A 24,841-nucleotide genomic window follows, 5' to 3' on the forward strand; every position below is an offset into this window, starting at 1 on the left:
TATTTGTTTGCTTGGAAGCCCCACTTCGATGCTCGTTGATTTGCCGTGTCGTCAATGGGCAGATTGCTTTGCAAAGTGCAAGAGGAATTTGCAATCTAAAATTAAAACACAGAGGAGACAACGGAGGAAGGGAGGTGGAAATGATGGAAGCAGTAAATGGGGAAAGAATAAATATGCATTTGATTCAATTAAGCGTACTCAGGTTTATGGTTTTGGGATTGAAGAGTTCAAGAGGATGTGGTTCCATTTAATTGTGTTTAAAGATGGCAGCTTCAGGTCTGTTGTCCTTATGAACTGGGCATTCCTCTGTTTCTAGTTCTGTCCCAGACTCTTCCTTATTAGCCTCGTCAGGCTAATTATGTTTAAAGATGGGGCTGCTATATTTCTAGTTTCTAGTCATACCAGCCGGTGCCAGTTTTCACCATTAGCTGCCCCAGGTTCTCACCTTTCCTTTCTTTTTTTCTTTTTTAAAATGTCTCTAGCCCTTAAAGTGGCACTATTCTGTCCAATTATGTTGTGGCAAATGAATATATAATAATATAAATTCAAAATGAAATGAGGAAGTCCCTCCTGCAAAAAATGAGTAAATCATTCCCTAAACAGGGCTGCCTTCAGATGTCTTCTAAAAGTCAGATAGTTGTTTATTTCCTTGACATCTGATGGGAGGGTGTTCCACAAGGCGGGGGCCACTACCGAGAAGGCCCTCTGCCTGGTTCCCTGTAACCTCACTTTTCGCAGGGAGGGAACCGCTAGAAGGCCCTCAGAGCTGGACCTCAGTGTCTGGGCTGAACAATGGGGGTGGAGACACTCCTTTAGGCATACTAGGCCGAGGCCGTTTAGGGCTTTAAAAGTCAACACCAACACTTTGAATTATGCTCGGAAACGTATTGGGAGCAAATGTAGGTATTTTAAGAAGGGTGTTATGTGGTGTCGGTGGCCACTCCCAGTCACCAGTCTAGCTGCCACATTCTGGATTACTTGTAGTTTCCAGATCACCTTCAAAGGTAGCCCCACATAGAGCACATTACAGTAGTCCAAGAGGGAGATAACTAGAGCATTCACCACTCTGGCGAGACAGTCTGCGGGCAGGTAGGGTCTCAGCCTGTGTACCAGATGGAGCTGGTAGACAGCTGCCCTGAACACAGAATTGACCTGCGCCTCCATGGATAGCTGTGAATCCAAAATGACTCCCAGGCTGTGCACCTGTTAATTCAAGGGTACAGTTACTCCATTCAAGACCAGGGAGTCCTCCACACCCTCTTGCCCCCTGTCCCCCCAAAAGAGTACTTCTGTCTTGTCAGGATTCAACCTCAGTCTGTTACTGTGGCAGTAACATGAGAAGAGAAGACTCCCTGGAAAAGACCCTGATGTTGGGAAAGATGGAGGGCACAAGGAGAAGGGGATGACAGAGGACGAGATGGTTGGACAATGTTCTCGAAGCTACCAACATGAGTCTGACCAAACTGTGGGAGGCAGTGGAAGACAGGCGTGCCTGGCATGCTCTGGTCCATGGGGTCACGAAGAGTTGGACATGACTAAACAAAAAAAAAAAAAAAATGGTGAGGAAATACAAGAACGCAGAGCTGAGATTGAGGGTGCATCTAAACGGTATTTTATTAGCAAATGAGTCTTCTGAGATAATGTAAATTGTTCTTTGGCAACCGGGTTCTTTTGCATATTGGCTTTCCCCCCAGGAAAGGGTAAATCTGAATTAAATCAGGGTTGTGGAGATACAGACAGATATTTTGATTCCAATGATGTTATGCTGCTGCTCCAAAAGTCTTTCATGCACAAAGAGCTTCTGCCTACAATTAGAAGTGGGGGGGGGGGGGGTAGAATTTCTATTCAGTTTGCATTTAAAGGTGAATCTATCTCATTAACACTTCCTGGAACAATGGAGTCAAAATACAGTCCCAAATTTTCTATTGCAATTCTCCAATGTGTACAAAATTGGATTACAAAATTTTGTGTACAAAATTTACAAAATGTGTACAAAATTTTGTAATGTGTACAAAAACACATGCACTAGGTAGAGTATGCTTAAAAGCTGTTGTTATTATTATTGATTTCATTTATCAATAGCTTCCCATGAGGCAACCCGAAGCGATTTGCAATATGATAACATGTTTAAAGAATGTACAAAACAAATTTTAAGGAGCAATTCTAGATACAAAAACAGTTTGAAACAACAACAGAACTTGCATAAAACCAATTCAAATCCAAGACAGATACATATTGGAATTAGTGAAGGTAATGTTCAAAAATGCATTATGTTAGGGTAAATTCCTTGCAAAGATATGCATACTGCACACAAAATGTTTACATTAGGAGAAATTTGCAATTAAATGTTGGTGAATTTTCACAAGGACTTAAAAGAATAAATTCACAAACTGATGTGGAAATGTGTAAAACTGCATTGAAGGCTGAAAAAAGAAACTGAGAGAAACCGGTTTTGCTCATCCCTGTCTATAACAAAAACCGATAAAAAATTCATCAGTCTTTTTAAGTGTGAATTATTACACATTTTGGCATGCAATTTTGTCTAATACGTGTGTTTTTTTTGCCCTGCTTTAGTGCATTTCTGTATGTTATTTTCACCAAACCTGTTTGTTCTTATGCACACTTTGCCGCAACATTTTTGTATGTGTTGCTTCGCTGCAGAAGAGCGTTGTAAGATTAGGAGAAATGTGAATTTCAAAGGGCGGCTGCGTTTCAGTACTCGTACTGTTTCGAAACCGAATGATACATGTTTGCCTTTAAATGCAAGCCGAACCAAAGTTCTTCCCCATCCCTATCTCAGACTGTCAGTCATGACGACTGGGGTTGACAGAATTTGGAGTCCAATGACATCTGGAGGGTGGTGGGTTCTGCCTTCCCTCCAGCCTTTGCAGTAACAATGAGTAGGCAAGAAATATGGCTGTATCTTTTTTTGGGAGGGCATACTTGTGGTCTGAAATGAGGGGAGGGAGTAGGAATCATGCCCCCCACAGTTTCTAAATTTATTGTTGTTGTTCTTTATTAATTTTACATAGTGCTTGTATACCAGAATGGCTTCCATGTGGTTTGCAACGCTAAAGCAATATTTAATATTTAAAACAACTTGTTGGAAGACACCCTGGGGAGGCCTGACCAGGTGGGCGGGGTATAAGTTATTTATTTATTTATTTATTTATTTAACTGCTTGTTTTCCCCCTGCCAGACTTTGGCTAGCTCAGCCAACTTTATCCCCACTGCTGAACAGAGTTTAGATCTTATGTACTTTATGCAGGCTTAACTTATGCTGGCTTTTCCTACACTAGCTAAAGGTAAAGGGACCCCTGATCATTAGGTCCAGTCACAGCCGACTCTGGGGTTGCCACGCTCATCTCGTTTTATTGGCCAAGGGAGCCGGTGTACAGCTTCCGGGTCATGTGGCCAGCATGACTAATCCGCTTCTGGCGAACCAGAGCAGCGCATGGAAATGCTGTTTACCTTCCCGCTGGAACGGTACCTATTTATCTACTTGCACTTCATGCTTTTGAACTGCTAGATTGGTAGGAGCAAGGACCGAGCAACGGGAGCTCACCCCGTTGCAGGGATTCGAACTGCCGACCTTCTGATCGGCAAGTCCTAGGCTCTGTGGTTTAACCCACAGCGCCACCTGCGTCCCCCTACTTGTGTGTTAAGATTGCTCCCTAAGACACTGTAAGTGTTCTTGCTTAATAGAAGGAAAAGAACAGGGAAACCCAGAAAGATAATAGGACAGTAAGGACAGCAGTAAAAAGCCTTTCAACCTGTTAATGCAGACATTTCAGCCATTAGAATTAAAGCGTCTTATTTCAGACTTTCGTAGCGGTCTGGGTGTCATGGATCGTGGGTTTTGGACCTGTCATGGAAGCAGCTGTTGAGAGAGGGAGCGAGGCTCAAGCATCGCTATCAAAGTCTGCTAGATCTCAGTGAAAGTTGCTTTCTGGAAAGGCTCCACTCCTATGCGCACTTTGTTTTGGGTGAATTTGCAGTGAATGGGATTCACTATACATGTGCTGAGGGTTGCAGCCTAAATAAGAACTTCTAGCACAATAATAATGATCCCTGCTATATGCGTGATTGTGTTAAGAATGATATGAATTCTGTATCCAGATTGTGACTCTGTTGCTTTGTCGAGGGAAGAGCTGAGCAGCCACCCTAATGAAAAATTGCATCAAGTCCTTTTCTAGGTTTCTCCCACCTCTTTGCATTTGCAGTTGGGGTAATAAACACAGACTGTTTAAATGGCTACGATAGACACACCTGGTTTTACAACAGTGGCATGTGATCTGTAGGAACCGACACTGAACAAGCCTTGAAAATTGCAGCCTTTTTCACTGCGAACTGCTTGACTTTAAAGAGGGTTGAAATGCAGTGGAATGAATAACATATTCCCCATCACGCTGCAGCTGTCTTCAAAGGGATGCACAATGCAATTCATTTGCATTGTAAACAAGAGGCATAATCTTGCTCTTTGTGGGTCACAAATACCTTGAAGAGATGTGGGTAACAATTGCAGATGAATATATCTCCAATGAAGTTCATCTACCTGCACCGTTTAAAAAATAAATAAAAAATGCTCCCCTGGGTTTTGAGAGAGAGTGTCTAGTGGCAAAACACAGAGGGCTTAATAAGCTCATTCAGACTGTGGCTTTTCCTCTCTGCCTCCCTCCCATTCGAATTGGCTCAAAGGGGAGTGGCTTCCCTTTGATCAGCTCGACTTCATAGGCTGAAGGATCTTGTGGGCTGGATTTTCCCTGAAACTGCCTCTGTGGAACAAGCTCCAGATCTCTGAGCTAAAGAAGCACTTAGCTAGAAGCCGTTTCCCAGTTTCTGAAGAGACCCTGGGAGCTCAATTGCCTTTTCCTGAACACTGGCATGGTCATTTAACTTAACACAGAAGGAGAGTACTTGGCTATTCTTTTTTAAAAGGAGAAAAAAACACACCAGAAGGACAATGGGTCTCTTTCCTCCCTCGGGGCACAAGGTTAGTAAACTTCTACGCGTATATGTCAACTGTCCGTGTTGATTCTCTCAACTTTTTGCCAAGCTGTCATGGAGCTGGCGACAGCCCTAGGCAGTCGAGGCTTCAGCTTCCTGCCTGCTAACAAGGGGAGAAGGATGACTTTATATAGGGCATTTTTTGCAGAACAGGAAGGGTTGCTTTCAATATAAATAATGGCAGGGATCTGGCTGTTAAAGGATTAAAAATGGAAGTTTCCTCTGGAAAGCTATCTGTCGCCTTCAGTTTTGGCATGTACAATTTAAAATGACTTTTTTTTGCTGGGTTTCACTTTGCTTTTGATTTGGCTTTGCTCCCAACGCGCTGAACACCCCAGAAGTTTGGAAGGGGAACGATCAACTCCTTTGCAAGGGGCTGGCCTCTTAAAAGATTATGTAATGGGCTTATTTGAAGCTATGTAGTGCCCGAATGTATAGATCCGAAACTTCTGTAGATTTCAGATGGCAAATGGGCAAAGATGGATAGCTCTTAATGAAATAAACTTTTCTGATAAACCTTTGCCAGGCAAAGAGAGCCAGTATCTCTCTTTCTCTCCCTCTCGTCACTAAAGTGGGCAGTACAATGTTGGATGGCCGTTCTTATTGGTTTAACCAGCAGTCATTTTGTTGTAACCACAACTTGCTCCTGTAAAGAAGAAAATGTGCAAACTTGTGTTGATTCCTCAGGTCCAAGTGCTAGCAAGCTCAAGCCCAGAATGGATGGAGAGGTTATATGGCTATGTACTACCTCTTGGGAATCCTGGTCCCCTGCTTGCAGGATCCTCTTAGGCAATTGGTTGGCCACTGTGAGAACAGGATACTGGACCAGATGGGACTTTGGTCTGATCCTGCAGGGCTTTTCTTATGTCCTTAAGTGCATGGAGCAGAAGGTCCAAAGGCCTGGAAGGGGGACAATCTGGCATCATAGAGAGAGGGCCTAGTGGCCTTGGCGAGAGCCAATGTTGTTGTTTACAAATCTCTTCCCTTGAGGCATCCCGAAGCAATTTAAAATAATAGGTATGTATAAAGAGATCAATATCAACGTATGCAAAACAGGCGCATCTAAAAGGATTGTTTACGTAAAGACAATATATTAAAAGGACAGCAGTGCATACATAAAATCAATTCAAAGACAGATGCCAACTGGGAAGAAGATACTGATGGGCTCTTGACGGGAACGCCTTTAACAGGTGCCAAAAAGACCATAGGGATGTGCGTTGAGAGGGAGTTCACAGGACAGGTGCTGCCAGACTGAAAGCATGATTCCGACACTGTGCAGAATGGACCTCCTGATAGGGTGGTCTTCAGGACACTCTAGTAGTTAGAGACCTGGGTTCAGATGCTCACCCAGCCACGAAGCACATTCAGTCACCTTGGAGACTTCAGCCTCACCTACCTCATGCTGATAACAGGGTAAAAGAGGCGAACATGGAGAGGGACCATAGAAACTACCCCTTGCATCTTGTTGGTATAAAGACTGGCTATTGAGGCAGATGAAACTGTCAAGGCTGAGAGACGGTTCTAGATCTTAGGTCTATATAAGCAGGCAATGACATGGGGTTGGATATCTAGGATTACCTGGGTGATTCAGGTCTGTGGTGCTAGTGACCTGGCTTAAACGGCCTCAGGTTTCTTCCACCACAGAGATGTAGGCGTCATGAAATGGTGTCTTCCCTGAAAGTCTCCCAGGTGTGAGCACATCATTGTTGACACTATGAGATACGTAGGTGTGTTTTCAAACCTGCTATGGACACCCTAAGGAGTCTTTTCTGCAAGTTGCTGTCTGTCTGTGCATCTGACTTGCCAGCAGACCTGGTTCATTACTGCAATTCTTGGGAGCGAGGCCTGGGACTGACTCCTGTGTAAAACTGGTGTGTGTGTGAGAGAGAGAGAGAGAGAAGAGAGAGAGAGAGAGAAAGAGAGAGAGAGAGAGAGAGAGAATGTGCACACACACATGCTTATACAAAAAATATATTGGGATTAGTTTTGTAATTATTTGGAAAGTGAGCAGAGTCCTAGCTAGCACAATTACCTCAGGAAGAGTTCCATGAATGGCCAGTTCTAGCATAAACACTTCAAGTGCATGTGATCAGGGGCAGTTGGTACAAAAGGCTAGCATCCTATTAGTGAAGATGTAGTGATTACAAGGGACGCGGGTGGTGCTGTGGGTTAAACCACAGAGCCTAGGACCTGCCGATCAGAAGGTCAGCGGTTCGAATCCCCGCGACGGGGTGAGCTCCCGTTGCTCTGCCCCAGCTCCTGCCAACCTAGCAGTTTGAAAGCACGTCAAGTGCAAGTAGATAAATAGGTACCGCTCCAGCGGGAAGGTAAACGGCGTTTCCATGCGCTGCTCTGGTTTGCCAGAAGGGCTTAGTCATGCTGACCACATGACTCGGAAGCTGTACACCGGCTCCCTCAGCCAATAAAGCGAGATGAGCGCCGCAACCCCAGAGTCGGCCACGACTGGACCTAATGGTCAGGGGTCCCTTTACCTTTACCTTTTAGTGATTACAAACATGAGCATTTGAAGCAATAAAAGAGGGGGGAACCAATGTGTTTTTAGCTGTTATCAGCTCTTCATCAGGGGAAAAATAGATGCAACTGTTTTCTCATGAGATCCCTGCAGGAGTTCCACACTCTGAGCATCAAACATGTGGGAATTGAGCCAGAGTTAATTGACTCTGCAGAGAGTTAGCTAAGATAACAGGGAATCTATTTTTATTTTTAAAAAAGAAATTCTCAGAAAATAATCCCTTAAGCATTTTTGTCTCCTCTGGTGCCTCCCAAGTTGCACAGGGAGCAATGCGCTTATTAAATTACTTGCATGCCATTCCTTTAATAGAACTTTTGAAGAAGAAAAAGGGAGTCTAAGTGTCAGCCTCACTTTTATCTCTTGTTTATTGCTGGAGTGGAGCGAACCTGGAATTTCTCTAGATAACCAGGGAACAGCCCAAGTCTGCCAAGGTAACTTAGGGGAGTTTTAGGTCACTAAGACTGCCTTCAGGCTTGCTTGGCAGGAAATCTCTGAAGAGGAGCTTCCCAGGTGTGAACTTGGACCCTTCTGTTTGCCAGTTACCTGTTTTACCACTGAGTTCCAGACCCCCAGCCAATAAGCTGAAATGGCCTTGTTACCTACTAAACGTGTAATTTTTGCTCTTCTAGGTGGGAATTGTGCTGTTAATGGATTCCAGTCTGCTGTTGTTTTGTTTTAATGTGTTCCTGCTCACTAGGGCCTAGGGTAGCACCAGTCCAGGTTTTGCATAAAGCCGAGGAGCTCTAGACCTGAGAGCAGTTGCAAAGACAGCTTTCTAATGGGTCTTTCTCATGTCTGATGTTAGAATTTGTTCTCAAGTAAGGTGTTTTGGTCCACCACTCTGCATGTAAATATTACATATTTCATAGAATCATAGAGTTGGAAGGCACCTTGAAGGTCTTCTAGTCCAATGCAGGAATCTCAGACTAATGCATCCATGACAGATGGCTATCCAGCCTCTACTTAAAAACCTCCAAGGAGGGAGAATCCATCACCTTGTGTGGGAGTCCATTCCATTGTTGAATAGTGTCAGAAAGTTTTTTCCTGATGTTTGGTCATAATAATAATAATTTATTATTTGTACCCCGCCCATCTGGCTGGGTTTCCCCAGCCACTCTGGGCGGCTTCCAACAAAGATTAAAAATACATTAAAATGTTACAATATTAAAAACTTCCCTGAACAGGGCTGCCTTCAGATGTCTTCTGAATGTTAGGTAGTTGTTTTTCTCTTTGACATCTGGTGGGAGGGCGTTCCACAGGGCAGGCGCCACTACTGAGAAGGCCCTCTGCCTGGTTTCCTGTAGCTTTGCTTCTCGCAGTGAGGGAGCCACCAGAAGGCCCTCAGCGCTGGACCTCAGCATCCAGGCAGAACAATGGGGGTGGAGACGCTCCTTCAGGTATACTGGGCCGAGACCGTTTAGGGCTTTAAAGGTCAGCCCCAACACTTTGAATTGTGCTCAGAAACGTACTGGGAGCCAATGTAGGTCTTTCAAGACTGGTGTTATGTGGTCTTGGCGGCCGCCCCCAGTCACCAGTCTAGCTGCCGCATTCTGGATTAGTTGTAGTTTCCGGGTCACCTTCAAAGGTAGCCCCACACAGAGCGCATTGCAGTAGTCCAAGCAGGAGATAACTAGAGCATGCACCACTCTGGCGAGACAGTCCATGGGCAGGTAGGGTCTCTCCTTTCTTGTAACTTGAAGCCATTGGTACAGTCCTATCCTCTGGAGCTGGGGGGGGGGGGGACAAGCTTACAGGACCACTGATCCTGCTAGCTAGGGATGATGGGAGTTGTAGTCCGAAAACAGCGGAAGACCCAAGATACACCTCTGCAAATAGACTGCACCATTTGCAACAACAACAACAGTGCTTACTGGTACTTCTTTTGCTCAGCTTGAGAGTTTGAGTATGAAGAGGCATATTTCAAACTCAATGGTTCTGAGGGAATGTTGGCTTTGCAGACCCTTGAATTAAGAAAATATGTTGTGAAATAAATGCATGAAACTTGAATTTGTGCCCTTGAGAGCAGCGGCATTTATTTATTGATTTTAGGGATTTATAGTCTCCTTCAACAAGTTCCCAGGGTGGCTTACAAAAACATTAAAATTTAAAAAATGCAATATAAATCCATTCATGTTGTTACGGTGTGATGAATGCACAGGTGAAGAATCACAAAACATTGCCCAGCCATGCACAGAGCTGGTGGTTAATTAGATAGATGATAGATAGATAGATAGATAGATAGATAGATGATAGATAGATAGATAGATGATAGATAGATAGATAGATAGATAGATGATAGATAGATAGATAGATGATAGATAGATAGATAGATAGATAGATAGATAGATAGATAGATAGATGATATAGATAGATAGATAGATAGATAGATAGATAGATAGATAGATAGATAGATGATAGATATAATGTTATGGTTAAAACATTGTGCTGGCACATTTCAATTTGGAATATGTTTTGAGGCTCCACCTTAAGCTTAGAACATCTGCATTCTTTCTGTCTCATCTGTCTTACTCATTGAATATAGTTTTTGAACTGGATTTCAGTGAAGCTAATCTATTTTGACTCTTTCCCCCAGGATCACTTGAAGTCATATAACATGATGAACAGTTGTAAACTAAAGTTAACAAACCTTAGCTTATCCTAAAAAAACCCAGAATAGGTGTAGCTGCTGATGCAGAAGAACCTGTCTTTGCAAAACGCTGTATAGCACAGTGTCCCTTTCGCTTCTGGGGTGGGTGGGTTCAAGGGTTTGTGAGGTCCACAAGGAATGTCCTTCACTGGTGAGTGATCCAGCAGGGTTTCCTTCTCTTTCTACAGTCCTGTATGTGACAGGATTTGCCACTGGGTGTATGCTTGACAGCCAACCCTAGTTCCTGGCTCCCCTGTGAGGAACATTTGCAGGTGACATGATAGACGTTTATACAATTATGTATGGCATGGAGGAAATGGATAGGGGACACGGGCGGCGCTGTGGTCTAAACCACTGAGTCTCTTGGGCTTGCCGATCAGAAGATCGGTGGTTCGAATCCCTGCGAAGGGGTGAACTCCCGTTGCTCTGTCCCAGCTCCTGCCAACCTAGCAGTTCGAAAGCACGCCAGTGCAGGTAGATAAATGGGTACCGCTCCAGCGGGAAGGTAAACAGCATTTCTGTGCGCTCTGGCTTCAGTCATGGTGTCCGTTGTGCCAGAAGCGGTTTAGTCATTCTGACCACATGACCTGGAAAGCTATCGACAAACACCGGCTCCCTCGGCCTGAAAGCGAGATGAGTGCCACAACCCCATAGTCGCCTTTGACTGGACTTAACCATCCAGGGGTCCTTTACCTTTTACTAGGGGTTGGATGAGTTCTTCCTATTGTCCCATATTCCTCTGTAGTTGTGCTTGCATGTGAGTGTCTCCTTCTTAAAGGTAAAGGGACCCCTGACCATTAGGTCCAGTCACAGCTGACTCTGGGGTTGAGGCGCTCATCTCACTTTATTGGCTGAGGGAGCCGGCGTACAGCTTCCGGGCCATATGGCCAGCATGACTAAGCTGCTTCTGGTGAACCAGAGCAGCGCACGGAAATGCCATTTACCTTCCCGCCGGAGCGGTACCTATTTATCTCCTTGAACTTTGAATAGCTTTCGAACTGCTAGGTTGGCAGGAGCAGGGACCGAGCAACGGGAGCTCAACCCGTGGCGGGGATTCGAACTGCTGACCTTCTGATCGGCAAGTCCTAAGCTCTGTGGTTTAACCCACAGCGCCACCCGTATCCCGTTTTAGAACGTTCTCTCTCAAACGTTTGGTCAGTAGGGAGTCTAGTGAATTGCCCCGAGACTGTCCTGTTTGAGGAAGGAGACTGTTGCTCACACAAGGACCCTGGAAGAAGGCATTCAGGTTGCAGCATTTCCTCTAGCTGCATGCACACAACACCTTTCAAGCACATTCACAGCACATGCGCCCCAAAACAATTTGGCATGTTAGTTTGTTAGGGGTTGCTTGGAATTGCACCTCTCTGAGGGGTAAACGACAGCAACCAGACTCCTTTGAGGGAATGAATGTGCTTCAAATGTGCTTTAAAGGTATAGCGCATGCAAAGCCCAAGTCCAGGCTGTTCATATCCAACAACAGTTTATAGAACAACAAACATGAGACAAAGAAAGGTGACTACAACCAACCGACAGTATTTTTGGAGACATACACAGAGAAAAATGAAAATAAGCAAGACCACGCAATCTGTGAGAGTCCATAGCTAAGCTCAGAGCTTGCTGAATCCTGAGGTTTAATTTCTGGGAAAGCTGTGTTTTAATATTTGGAGGGACCAGTTGCTGCAGCAGCAGAAGAAGAAAAAGAAGATAATGGATTCTGCTCTACTGGGCTGAAGGTGACTGACTTTGAAGAGAGAACAGATGGCTGATGTCATTCTGAGAAAGCCACTTGACAATCCTGAGATACCATCAGGAGCTTGAACCACCTTCTTTTACTATCGGTTGTCAACACTTGCTAGTGACGATATCACTGGGCAACAATTTTTTACTTTTTGAATGTTGTCTAGATTTCTACAACTGTTTTAGGGTATTTTTGCACTGCTGAATCAGGAAATGGCATCCGTTTCTCTCCATCAGGTCAGGTTTACTGTAAACTGAATGGTAAGCATTGATAAAGGTAAGTACAGGTAAATTGCATGTTGCTTCACCATTTTTCAAACTTCAGGGCTTGAACTTCCATTTCTTGGAACTCCAGGAATGCTCAGCGGCAGGGAGGTCTCTCTTCAGAGTCCAACAGTAGTCAGCCATCATGACTGCGTCCCAGCGACCCTGATACCTGGTCTCCATCTCTTTCATGTCCTGATGGAATCTCTCCCCCTGCTCGTCACTCATTGAACCCAGGTTCTCAGGAAACCGGTCCATATGTGAAAATAGGTAGTGCATCTTGACGCTCATGTTGCAGCCCAGGTTTCTGAAAGCAGTCAGCATGTTGTTGACAAGTTCTGCGTAGTTTCTGGCCTTATTGTTACCAATAAAGTTCTTCACTACCAGAACAAATGCCTTCCACGCTTCCAGTTCCACTTCGTTCATTGAGTTTCCGAACTCTGGATCTCTGATGAGCTGACGGATCTGAGGACCGTCAAAGATGCCAGCCTTCAACTTCTCCATGGTCAATCCTGGAAAAGCCTGGCACAAGTAAGTGAAGCAGTCACCATCCTTGTCCAGAGCCTTGGTGAACTGCTTGATTAAGCCAAGCTTGATGTGCAGCGGTGGGAAGAGTATTCTGTCTCTGTCCACCAGAGGGTCATTGATGACCTTCCTTTCTTTGCAAGGCACCCATTCCTCCCGGACAGGCCAGTCCTTCTTCGTGTAATGCTGAGCACGGTCCCTACTATCCCACATACACAGAAAACATGGATACTTAGTGAAGCCAGACTGTTGTCCCAAGAAAGTTCAGCATCTTCAGGTCAACACAAATAAACCACTTATGCTGATCATAACCAATTTTCTCCAGCACATACTTCAGCGCTTCATAGTTCTCCTTCAGTGTACTCGAGTGAGCCAGGGGTATAGAGGCAAACTGGTTGCCGTTGTGTAGCAGAACACATTTCAGTGATCGCTTGCTGCTGTCAATGAACAGTCTCCAATCTTTGGGTTCGTACTGTGGCACTCCAAGCTTGAGCAGAAGCTGCGCAATATCTGCACAGTACACCAAGTCCTTCTCTTCCGAGAAAAAAACTGAGGTACTCTTGATGCCTGTTGCGGAAGAAGCTGATGCGAGCACTGTCAGAGAGGAGGTTTTTTTTCCTTCAGTCTGAATGCCAACAGTTTGGCAGAGTTCTTTGACAAGCAGAGGTCGCAAACTAGATCATTCAACTCCTTTTGGGAAAATAGATGTGGAGCATCATCTTCAAGAACCACTTCTTCTTCTTCATGTCCTTCAACACTGGAGGCATCTTCGTCACTAATGTCAGGAAGTTCTCCGAAGATAGGCACTGGAATTTCATCACAATGAGCTACAGGACGACGTGCTGATTGAAGATCAGGATACTTGAGGCTGCTCCGGTTCTTTCTGTTGATCCCAGTCACATCAACAGCACAGAAGTAGCAGTCAGTGACATGGTTTGTCAGCTCCCTCCAAACCATGGGAATTCCAAAGTTTAGACTCCTCTTGCCATTGGTCCACCCACGTGGAGTCTTGGTGCATGCCTTGCACACCATGTGTGGTGCCCAAGCTTTATCCTGGTCACCAAGTTTAATACCAAAATAAGCATGGTAAGCAACTTTATGCTTTGCCACACCAATTTATGGAAGATTTCGAGGTTTTATGGCTTCAAACTGATCCCTTTTCGACATAATCACCCAGAACTATCAGACCTGAATACTTCTTGTCATTAAAATAATCATTTCCAATCAAAACAATTATTGGACATGGCATTTTACCCCCACCAACTTCTCCTAAAATGCTCCACACAAGCGTACATGTGAACAAAAACATAAAAAAATGACGTGTGGCCATAGCTCAAAAACTTGACCTGATTGAGCAAAACCAATGTGATTTTTGGATTCAGCGCATCAGATTCATCCTAAATCAACTGAAAAAACGCAGACAACAAATTTGTTGTTGACCAGTGTATTCTTTTATATACATATTTGCTGACGAGTTGGGGTGGGCGGGCAGAGAGTGTTAACTTTTGCTGAAATGATGCCCATACCTTAACCTGGGAAGGAAGTTGGCGTCTTTCAAGCTCCCCGTTTTGCCAGTGCTTGCAAAACTGGATTGTAACTCTTTGTGTACAGTATTTATGTGTATCTCTTCGAGCAAAATCTGCGTTTAATATATATTTGTTCCTCTTTATATGTGGGTGGAAAAGAAAGAAAATGATCTCACTTGTGTTGCCCAGTGTAGAAACAAAAATATGTGGCCAAGAATTGTGAGTGAGCTACAGCTGGCCACAGGTGGATCAGAATTCAAAGCCCAAGCTGATCCATATCTCAGGGCTGAAAGTGGGGATCACCTTGCATTAGGAGGCAGGAGCGCAATGTGTGAATGAACTTTTCTGCCTTTTTTGTAGCAAGACGTTTGCACCAGGACTTAAGGCTATGGTATTCCCTTCCTGGGGGAGTCCAGTAAACACCCTGTACTTTGAGCAGGGTGGATAAAAATCAACGCTTTAAAAAAAAATAATAATAAATCGAATTTTTAAAATAAAATGCTTTTGGAGGAAAAATCTTTCTAAAGATAGTTTTCTGTTTAATGAAATAAGGATTTGTTTTATGTTTTTATTGTGCGCTAACACTTAGTCTAAGTTTTTTTTTGAAAAAAATTGTTGAACCACATCAGTTAACGAACATGGATACATATGCTATAATATTATTGTTTTAGTTAAATAAATTGTTTATATTGTTATTAAGGAAATGATTATTTTTCTCCTTCCAATAAAGCACAGCAGAAAAGTTGTCCAGATACAAACAGTCAACTTATTAAACCTCACAATAATTTCATAATTATCTGTCCATGTATTTCTAATAGTATAACCAAATCAGTCATTTTTGATAGAACTGTAAAAACTACTCTGGAAATTTATTATTGTCTCAGGAGGTACAAATGATGTAGGTTCGTGAGCCGAATTGAATTTCTCACCCATCTCTAAACACTCCATTCCAAATTACATGTTTTGAATTTATATAGTATTTGGTACTTGAGTATTCATAGGCAAGTTTATAAAATTCCCACTGAGACCTTCAGACTTCTGTAAATGGGGATATTCCTTTCGTACATCATAAGCCCGTGGTTAATTAGGCTCTAGAATTCAACCTGTTCCTTCTTCAAATTTTTCTTTCCTCCTTTCATTTTTTTCTTGAAGACATTTTTTCTATTCCCAGGAGCTTTACAGTCTAATGGGCCCAATCCTCTCCTCTTTTTAGAACTAATTTAACACAATTCAGGCATGGAGACAGTTGATTTCATTTCTGTGTGTTGTTCCCATGAGTATCACTAGCTTAAATATAAAATGTAATTTATTATGATTGGGGAAGAGGGAGAGTTCCACACCTGAACTTCAGTCCCAAATCCAGGAGCAGCTGCTGGGAGGGGACAGGAGTAAAGTACTTTGGAAAGCTGCTCTTTTTTGGAAGTCCAGTCATCATTACCAAAAATGAAATATGCTATCTTGGAATAATTACAGTTATGAAATAGAGTTGAGTCATGAGTCCTCAGGCCTGCCTATAAGTGTAAGGCATAGTAGACCTTGAAGACAGGCCTGCTTTGGTGTTACATGCATACAGTAGCATACTCAATGTGGACTTCAGGATAGAGCCCTCACAGAGTGCTTTTTGCCTGGTTAAAATGTGTCTGTACAGGGGAGAGAGAAAGGGTTAAAAATGTAGACCAATAGGAAAGCCGGAGGCGGAGCCTACCTGTTTATAAAAGGGCTTAGCCCGAGGTTTGAGTTAGTTGTTGGTGGGTAGTTGGTTGGTTTTAGTGGGTGGGTTGGTTGGTTGGGAAAGGCAGTTGGAAATAGAGACAAGTTAGTGCTCTTGAGTGAGGGAAGGTAGAAGAGATAGAGAGAGGAAAATAAGACTAAGAAAGTAAAGAGTAACAACGTTTGGAATGCCGTTAAAGTTTGTTTGTGTCTGAAATAAACTACACTCTTCTTTTTTAATTTGAAAACCTGACTGAGACTGAAGTGATTTTACCAGGGAGGACCTGGTTGGTGGCAGCGGATTAGTGGTGTACGGGTCAATAGTCCGTGAAACGACCGGGGGCTCCGTACGGACGCCACAGCCGCAATACTTCTTGCTTGCCTGGGCAGATAGAGAAGAAGGAGGCAGTTCAGAATTACAACAGGGGTTTGAGGGAGATCAAAGCTCAGAGGCAGATGAGGGGAAAAGCTGGGGAACAGCTGAAGGACACAGTGTCTTTAGAAAGCATTCTAGATGCCCCCGAAGAACCTGGCGGGCATTGAAAGGAGGAGAGCAGAGAGCTCAGAGGCACCTGTACTGAGGACACATAATGGGAGAGAGGGAGGAGGTGGAGACTCACTCGACTCCCAAGTGGCTGCATGTCTAAGCCTCTCTCTGTGAATATTAAATAAAAAGCACTGGTAAGAACTTTCCTTGTCTTACCAGTTCCTGGCTACCTACCATGGGGGTTGGATCCTCTGACGCCTGACAGCTAGGCGGGCCATTGGCCTGATCCTGTGGGCTAATCTTACGTTCTTATGTTCTGGAGGGAGGGAGGTGGTGGGGAATAAATGTGTAGAAGCCTTTGGCTTTTGCATGACTGCATTGCAGTCTAATGTACAAAAGCAAGGTTCACATTCCTTGCTCCACCCACTTTTGTCCTGCCCCTTCTCCCGCTGGTATGTGGTCCTCAAGCGATTCCCCTGAAAGGAACGGGGGCTATCCTGCTGGGGGGGGGGGGAAGACCTGCGTCCCTGTTGTAAGTACTGGCTGCAGGGGTTCAGCAAGGGTTGAATTTCACATGAGCGGAGCCTCTGGGGCCAGTTTGGAGGTCCCCGCTGAGGCAAAAACAGCCGTGCCTTTGCCCGGTATTCCACCTTGCAGCAGCGATCAATCATAGTGCCCAACAGATGTTCCATTTTCATTGCAGCTCTCATGTTGTGTCCCGTTGTGTCTGCCAGACTGCTACCCCGAGCATACATAATAATAAGTTAATCCTGTCAAACAAAATGGGCCTAAAGTCAATGTGTGTAGAAATAGGCTGTCAGAATGATGGATGGTGCTGCTAGCTCCCCCAAGCTGAGTCTGTTCCTATTATGAAGCTTACCCAGCAACTTCTACCTCATTTTTTGCTGGACTCAGACACTATCTTCACTAAAGTGGTATGATACTGCTATAAATATATAAACAATCATGGCTTCCCTCAAATAATCCTGGGGATTGAAGTTGGTTTAGGGTGCAAAGGGTTGCCAGGAGGCCCCCTCCTGGCAACCCTTGTGGTCCCCTCACAAAGGTACAATTCCCAGAGTCTCTGGGAAGAACGATTGACTATTAAGCCACGGGCGGAGGAAGAGGAGGTAAAGGACCCCTGACAGTTAAGTCCAGTCGCGAACGACTCTGGGGTTGTGGTGCTCATCTCGCTTTACAGGCCGAGGGAGCTGGCGTTTGTCCACAGACTGTTTTTCCAGGTCTTGTGGCCAGCATGACTAAGCCGCTTCTGTCGAAACCAGAGTAGTGAACGGAAACACCGTTTACCTTCCCGTCGGAGTGGTACCTATTTATCTACTTGCACTTTGACATGCTTTCAAACTGCTAGGTTGGCAGGAGCAGGGACCGAGCAACGGGAGCTCACCCTGTTGCGGGGATTCGAACCGCCGACCTTCTGATTGGCAAGCCCTAGGCTCAGTGGTTTAGACCACAGCGCCACCCCCCTCCTAGTGTAGGCCTTTGGCTGTATGCAATCAATTGAATTGAATTGTTATTGTGGGCTCTCACCCCACACAGCAGCCATTAACTTTCTTTCCACATTCTCCCACCTAGTCACACATGTTCATCCAACTGGGGGCCATAAACAAGACCTGTGTGTGTGTGTGTGTGTGTGGCACCTTTGTATGTGCTCTCCACAGGAAGTAGCTCAGTATGGGAAGGGCTGTATGGCAGAAGTTTGTGTGCAGACAGACAGTACCAGCTTTAATCCCCAGCACCTCCAAGTGGGATTGGAAACATTCCTAGCTAAAAACTTGGAGTGCCAATTAGACATCACCCAGCCAGATGGACCAATGGTTGGACTCGGCATTAAGGCAGTTTCCTATGTTCCTAGCAGGTTCTTGTGCACCGCCGAGCTACAGTGCTTCCCCAGAGCATCGTTTGAAAACCCTGCATAGTGAATGCCTGCATAGTTTGGCTTTGATTTTGTGAAACGATTGCATTGACACAGCAACAATGCACTCTTTGATACAGGAGGCTTAGGCGGCAAAGCTTGCCAAGTGCTGGCTTCTCTGCCTTATTTCTCCGGTGGTTTTGTGTCCCTTCTCCTGCAATGAGTGGGAAGAGAAAGACATGTACATACACTGAAATATACTTGGAGTCGAGAGTGGATTTCATGCTCTTTATTCAGCTCATAGTGGTGAGGAGGAATGGAAGTTCCCCCAGGATGTCTGCTTTATATACTATATTTACAGAATGGGCCCCACGTGATTGGCTAATTCCGGTATTCTCCTGCAGGCCAACCAGGTTGCGGATTCACTTCCACCTGGAGCTGGATTGGGTGGCTCCTGTGGACCAATCAGACTGCTGCATTCTGGATCCTATTGTTCTAGGACCAATCAGACTGCTGCATTCTGAATCCTATTGTTCTAGGACCAATCAGACTGCTGCATTTTGGATCCTATTCAACTCAGTACATAACACCCACATACACAACTTTGTCGCTGGCTGAATTGCTGAGGCCGGCAAAGCAGGGAGCATGCATGCATGCTGGCCAATGCTGCATGCGCCAGTTCCCCTCGAGGTACGGGGAGGGTGCATATCTGCGGCGCTCGCTGCCCACACAACTTAAGTTATATAAGTAAGAAACTCATGCTTATTGTTCTGATTGCTTCTGGTTTTGACACTTTCCCAAACCCACCGATGCCTAGTTCCCTCCCCGGGCCCCAGAATGTTGTGGGTGTTTTCTCTCAATTAAAAGCAGATGAAACAACATAAGTGAAAAATTATATAATCAAATCCCAGACCCTGCTCTTCATTTGTCAGACAACTCACCCACTCTCTGCCTGCGTTTCGGAGGTGCTCTACTCACAGAGAAACCATCTGTCTAAACAGACGGAAGAGGGGAGAAGAATGTTCTGCGGACTCCCAGGCGTGCGAGAGTGTTTATGTTTGGTGGCGTATGTGTGGGAACAGAGGACCTCAACATTTTGTAGATGGGGACATCCGAGTTTAACTCCTGCAGTGTGCTCCTTGCTTCCTAGGGTGGCGACAAATTCCAGGGGTAACAGCACTAGTTGGGTTTGGTTCCCTTTTGGTCATGTAAGTCTTAAGAGTAGATTAAATCTGCTTCGTTTGCAAACCATGCAAGTGGAGCTTAAGTAAAGAGGAACGGCAGGCGAGAATCTACAAGGCTGCCGATCTGGCTTTAGCCGTCAGCTCACTCACAGCTCGGCCACATTTGCACCCTGCTTTTAAAGCACCTCTAACGCTTTAAACATCTGTGGCTTTCCCCCAAAGAATTGTGGGAGCTGTAGTTTGTTAAGGGTGCTGAGAATTATTAAAGGTAACAGTAAAGGGACCCCTGACCATTAGGTCCAGTCGTGACCGACTCTGGGGTTGCGGCACTCATCTCACTTTATTGGCCGAGGGAGCCGGCGCACAGCTTCCGGGTCATGTGGCCAGCATGACTAAGCCGCTTCTGGCGAACCAGAGCAGTGCACGGAAATGCCGTTTACTCTCCCGCCGGAGCGGTACCTATTTATCTACTTGCACTTTGACATGCTTTCGAACTGCTAGGTGAGCAAGAGCAGGCACCAAGCAACAGGAGCTCACCCCGTCGCGGGGATTTGAACCGCCAACCTTCTGATCGGCAAGTCCTAGGTTCTGTGGTTTAACCCACAACGCCACCCAGGAGACCCCTATTCCCCTCCCAGAGCTAAACTAGAGTAGTTTAACAATCCATCCCTCTACCCTGGGACTCGTAGCTCTGGGAAGGGGAATAGAGCCCTTAACGAACTACAGCTCCCAGGATTCTTTGCGGGAAGCCACAAGTGTTAAAATGGCATCATAGCGCTTTAAACCAGGCATAGGCAAACTTGGCCCTCCAGATGTTTTTGGCCTACAACTCCCATCATCCCTAACTAACAGGACCAGTGGTCAGTGATGATGGGAAATGTAGTCTCAAAACATCTGGAGCGCCAAGTTTGCCTATGCCTGGCTTTAAACGTAGGGGGTGCTTGTGGCCTCATTTTCGGCGTTTGCATATTCCAAAGGTAAGGTGCCGTTTCTGCACAGGACCTCCCCTTACTCTGTGTGTGCAAAGAAGAGAGAGGCCTTAAGGAGCCTACGAGAAGGGCTGCAGGATCAGGCCCATCATCCTGCTCTCACAGTGGCTTACCAGATGCCTATGGCAAGCCTGCATGCCCTGCTTTCCCAAGGTATGCCTGACATTCACCATCTTGGGCCCTACAATATGCAGGGAGCGCTTTGCTGCTGGCGCTGATCCACTCAGGGATGTTTTCAAGTAGTGGAACGCCCTTTCTCGCAAGGTGGATCTGTCCCCGACATTATTGGAGGTGGTGCAATGAGTCAGTGTGTCTGGCTGTTAATCAGGAAGTTGGTGGTCCAAGCCCACCCAGGGACAGGTGTGGGCATTACAGGGGGGTTGGACTAGTTATCCCTCGGGGAGATTCCAATTCTGCAATTCTACAACATGTCAGGAGACCATCTCCTAACCATTTGCTCACACAAACCAGTACTTAGGGGTTATTAACCACCCATAACCAAGGAAGCTGTGGCCAAAACACGACTGTTTCCATGTCCTGATAAGGCAGATATCTATGGCCAACCTAGGCATTTGTTTAATATGTAACAGGCAGCTGTCTATCTTGCTTTTCCCTAACTACCATATTTTTCGCTCTATAACACGCACCCGACCATAACACGCACGTAGTTTTTAGAGGAGGAAAAACCACCCGTAGGCATTCCCTCCATAACACACACAGACATTTCCCCTTACTTTCTAGGAGGAAAAAAGTGAGTGTTATGGTGCAAAAAATACGGTAATTACGGCAACAGGGAGCCTGAATCTCACTGTGAAGAAAAGTACAGTGGTACCTCGGGTTACAGACGCTTCAGGTTACAGACTCCGCTAACCCAGAAATAGTACCTCGGTTTAAGAACTTTGCTTCAGGATGAGAACAGAAATCGCATGACGGCAAGGCAGCAGCGGGAGGCCCCATTAGCTAAAGTGGTACCTCAGGTTAAGAACAGTTTCAGGTTAAGAACGGACCTCCAGAATGAATTAAGTTCTTAACCGGAGGTACCTCTGTAATCCCAATAAACCTGCCCTCTTCCTGTGTCTCCGTTGCAAATAGATTTGGGCTCGTCCAGGGTTGTTGTTTTTCCAGCTGAAACCCCGCTTCTCAGGTGGGCGCCATTGCCATTGTAAGAGAAGAGGGAGGTGTTCATGGTGATTTCTGGCACCTCATCGCTTCCCACCTGTAATTAGTTAAAGGAGAAGCAGAGATTAAGCATGGTGTCTAGTTGGTCTGCTTTTTTGGACTGTAGTAGCAAATTGCAGTTACTTCCCAAAAGACTTCACACTGAACAGAAATGCCATGGCTCCCTAGTGCCCATGGAAAGTTATAATTTAAACTCAGTAAGTATTTTATCAATCTGGTATACCTCCATGTAAAAACTGTATTTGCGTATCTTTCCCCTTACCCTTAAAAAAAAAAAATCCATTTAAAACAGGGATACATTCTCCAAATTTGTTAGGATGTGTGTATCCATTTAGTATGATCTAATCATCATAATCTGTTTAGACTCCACTATTTGACATCTGACAACCGTACAATATCCTTTCGTTAACTATAAAAGTACTGATAGAATGGGTGGCATTATGTCACCTGGGTCAGATAAGAGATATTGTATGTCCCCCGTCCCCCCTCCCGCATATGATAATTAAGGGAAATACAGAATTTGAGTGCTTAATTGCATCTATTAAAGCTGAGAAGCCAAATGAGAAAAAATGTATCCCCTTTTGTTAAAATTAGGTATGGCATGGTGGCCAATTATAGATATAAGAGAGAGAGAGAGAGAGAGAGATTGGGATAATTATTTCTTTTCGGAGAACCGGTTCTGATTTTGGGGGAAAAACATCACAAGTGCTAACTCAAACATAAGGCAGTTTTTCTGGGACTTGACGGGAGATTAAAATATACGTGTATGTTTTGTGTATATATATATATGTACAGTGGTACCTCTGGTTGCGAACGGGATCTGTTCCAGAGGCCCATTAGCAACATAAAAAGCGCACAACCTGAGGTGCCGTATCTGTGCAGGTGCGCGGCACGATTTGGTGCTTGTGTGCATGCGTGAAGTGCGATTTAGCGCTTCTGCACATGTGCGAGCGGCAAAACCCGGAAGTAACCCTTTCTGGTACTTCCGGGTCGCCGCGGGACGCAACATGAAAAAAGTAACATGAAGCAAACGTAACATGAGGTATGACTGTATATGTATATATATTTGTGTTTGTGCAAGATCTGTTCTCAATATAGCAAGAATTTAAAGTGTGTATCGTTTTATTTACCCAGAAATAGTACTTTTGGTTTATCTAAATGCCACTGATGCCACAAATTGTATCTTGAATTATTCTACAAAAAGGTGCCTTCTCGTTGGGAAAACACCATCATTGATAGATTGGTCTGAATGCCTTTAGACTGCTGCACTGATGGTGGATTTTAGCGGCCAACTGAAATAGTAAATATCAAGGTTAGAATTTGTTTGTCATTATTGTAATTAATTTGCATATGTTTCTCTCTCTGTCTTCGAATGCAGTCATTCTTGGCACTGACATTACTAACAAGCAAGTGAGAATGTAAGAGCAACTTGGATGCCTTTGAAAGGTGATCCAGAGGGCATGGAATTGGTAGCCAACCCCTTGGGATGCTGCTGGAGGGGTGGGAAAATACATCCGCCTCTATCCTTCCCACCTCCCACAAACTCAGGCGTAGGAGGCCCCTGGTGTTCCCTGCCTCTCCCTCTCTCATGCACACGCATAGTCACACACACCAAACAGCTGGTCAGGGAAGGATATGTGTCATAAATGGCATTGGGCAGGCCTGAGAGGCCTCACCCAAGCCCCATATGAAGAAATGTGAGACCTAGAGTATTTTTTACTATTACTACTATTATTAATACTGGGACGCGGGTGGCGCTGTGGGTAAAACCTCAGTGCCTAGGACTTGCCGATCGTATGGTAGGCGGTTCGAATCCCCGCGGCGGGGTGAGCTCCCGTCTTCGGTCCCAGCTCCTGCCCACCTAGCAGTTTGAAAGCACCCCTAAGTGCAAGTAGATAAATTGGTACCACTTTATAGCGGGAAGGTAAACGGCATTTCCGTGTGCTGCGCTGGTGCTGGCTCGCCAGAGCAGCTTCGTCACGCTGGCCAGGTGACCCGGAAGTGTCTTCGGACAGCGCTGGCTCCCAGCCTCTTAAGTGAGATGAGTGCCCAACCCTAGAGTCGGACACGACTGGTCCGTACGGGCAGGGGTACCTTTATCTTTTACTACTATTATTAATATTCCATCCTTAGCCTTAAGATCTCAAGGTGGGTTAAAACAAAGCACAACATTAATCAAAGTTTTAAACCACTAACTCTCTCCTGCAGCAGGTCTAGCCCTTTCCCCCAGAAACTTATCTACCATTTCTGCCCTTTTCATTTCAAAAATCCTGGTTAAGCTTCTCAGAAACATCAGGTTTCCCCAGCCAAGCAGTCCAGAAACCTCTTCGCTAAGCATTCCATTAGGCCCAGCACTTTTGAAAGCAAAAGCCGCAAGTTGCTCAACCTTGGTTTCTTTCGTGAGGTGAGCATTAGGAGGAATGTTTGTTTTGTTTTATGGAAACAGCTCTCAGCCATTGGACTTTCCCCAGCTTAACACGTTTGGTTTTTATATCTAAAGGATAAAGCAAACCACACAATAACCTTCACCTCTGGTATTCTTAGCTTGAATCTGTAGAGCTGAGTGAATCGTTTCGGTTCTGTGGGTGCTCGGCGCTTGAGTTCCTGCTGTCAATCTATTGATCTCAAAATTGGACTGTGCTTTCGACCTTCCCAAGCACTTTCCCACTGCTTAATGTACAAAGAGCACCGCAAGGCCGGCTGAGAGACCCACTTACAGCCCAGGTATCGTAGGAGGGATGATAGGATGAACAAGCAGCCGTGTCCAATTTGGCTTTGCAAATGTGCTCTATATCAATGATAAATGAACACTTCCCACAACTGGGTATATAAGGATGTGACCAGAATTCAAGGACATTTTAGATGCTATATGTGGAATGCCTCGTAAAAGCCACTGGCTCGTAAGAAGAGTTTGGATTTGATATCCCGCTTTATCACTACCCGAAGGAGTCTCAAAGCGGCTAACATTCTCCTTTCCCTTCCTCCCCCACAACAAACACTCTGTGAGGTGAGTGGGGCTGAGAGACTTCAGAGAAGTGTGACTGGCCCAAGGTCACCCAGCAGCTGCATGTGGAGGAGCCGAGATGCAAACCCGGTTCCCCAGATTACGAGTCTACCGCTCTTAACCACTACACCACACTGGCTCTCGTAACCAGCAGAATGTTGGACTGGAAATCCCTG

At 45.2% G+C, this 24,841-nt stretch overlaps 1 protein-coding gene across 2 annotated transcripts in view; it reads left to right on the plus strand.

Annotated features, from left to right (window-relative positions):
• PLD1 (phospholipase D1) overlaps positions 1-24,841 on the plus strand; it is a 133,122-nt gene that overhangs the window by 15,680 nt on the left and 92,601 nt on the right. The window contains exon 1 of one of the 2 annotated variants that reach the window (XM_083441986.1): positions 4,715-4,993. The exons of the other annotated variant lie outside the window; for it this stretch is intronic. The gene's annotated coding sequence lies outside the window, so the exon portion shown is untranslated. Of the gene's footprint in view, positions 1-4,714; positions 4,994-24,841 lie in introns of those variants that run through there. 2 annotated transcript variants of the gene reach the window in all.

The sequence above is a fragment of the Podarcis tiliguerta genome (genome assembly GCF_965153285.1).
Source record: "Podarcis tiliguerta genome assembly, chromosome: 5".
NCBI classification, from domain to species: Eukaryota; Metazoa; Chordata; class Lepidosauria; order Squamata; family Lacertidae; genus Podarcis; species Podarcis tiliguerta.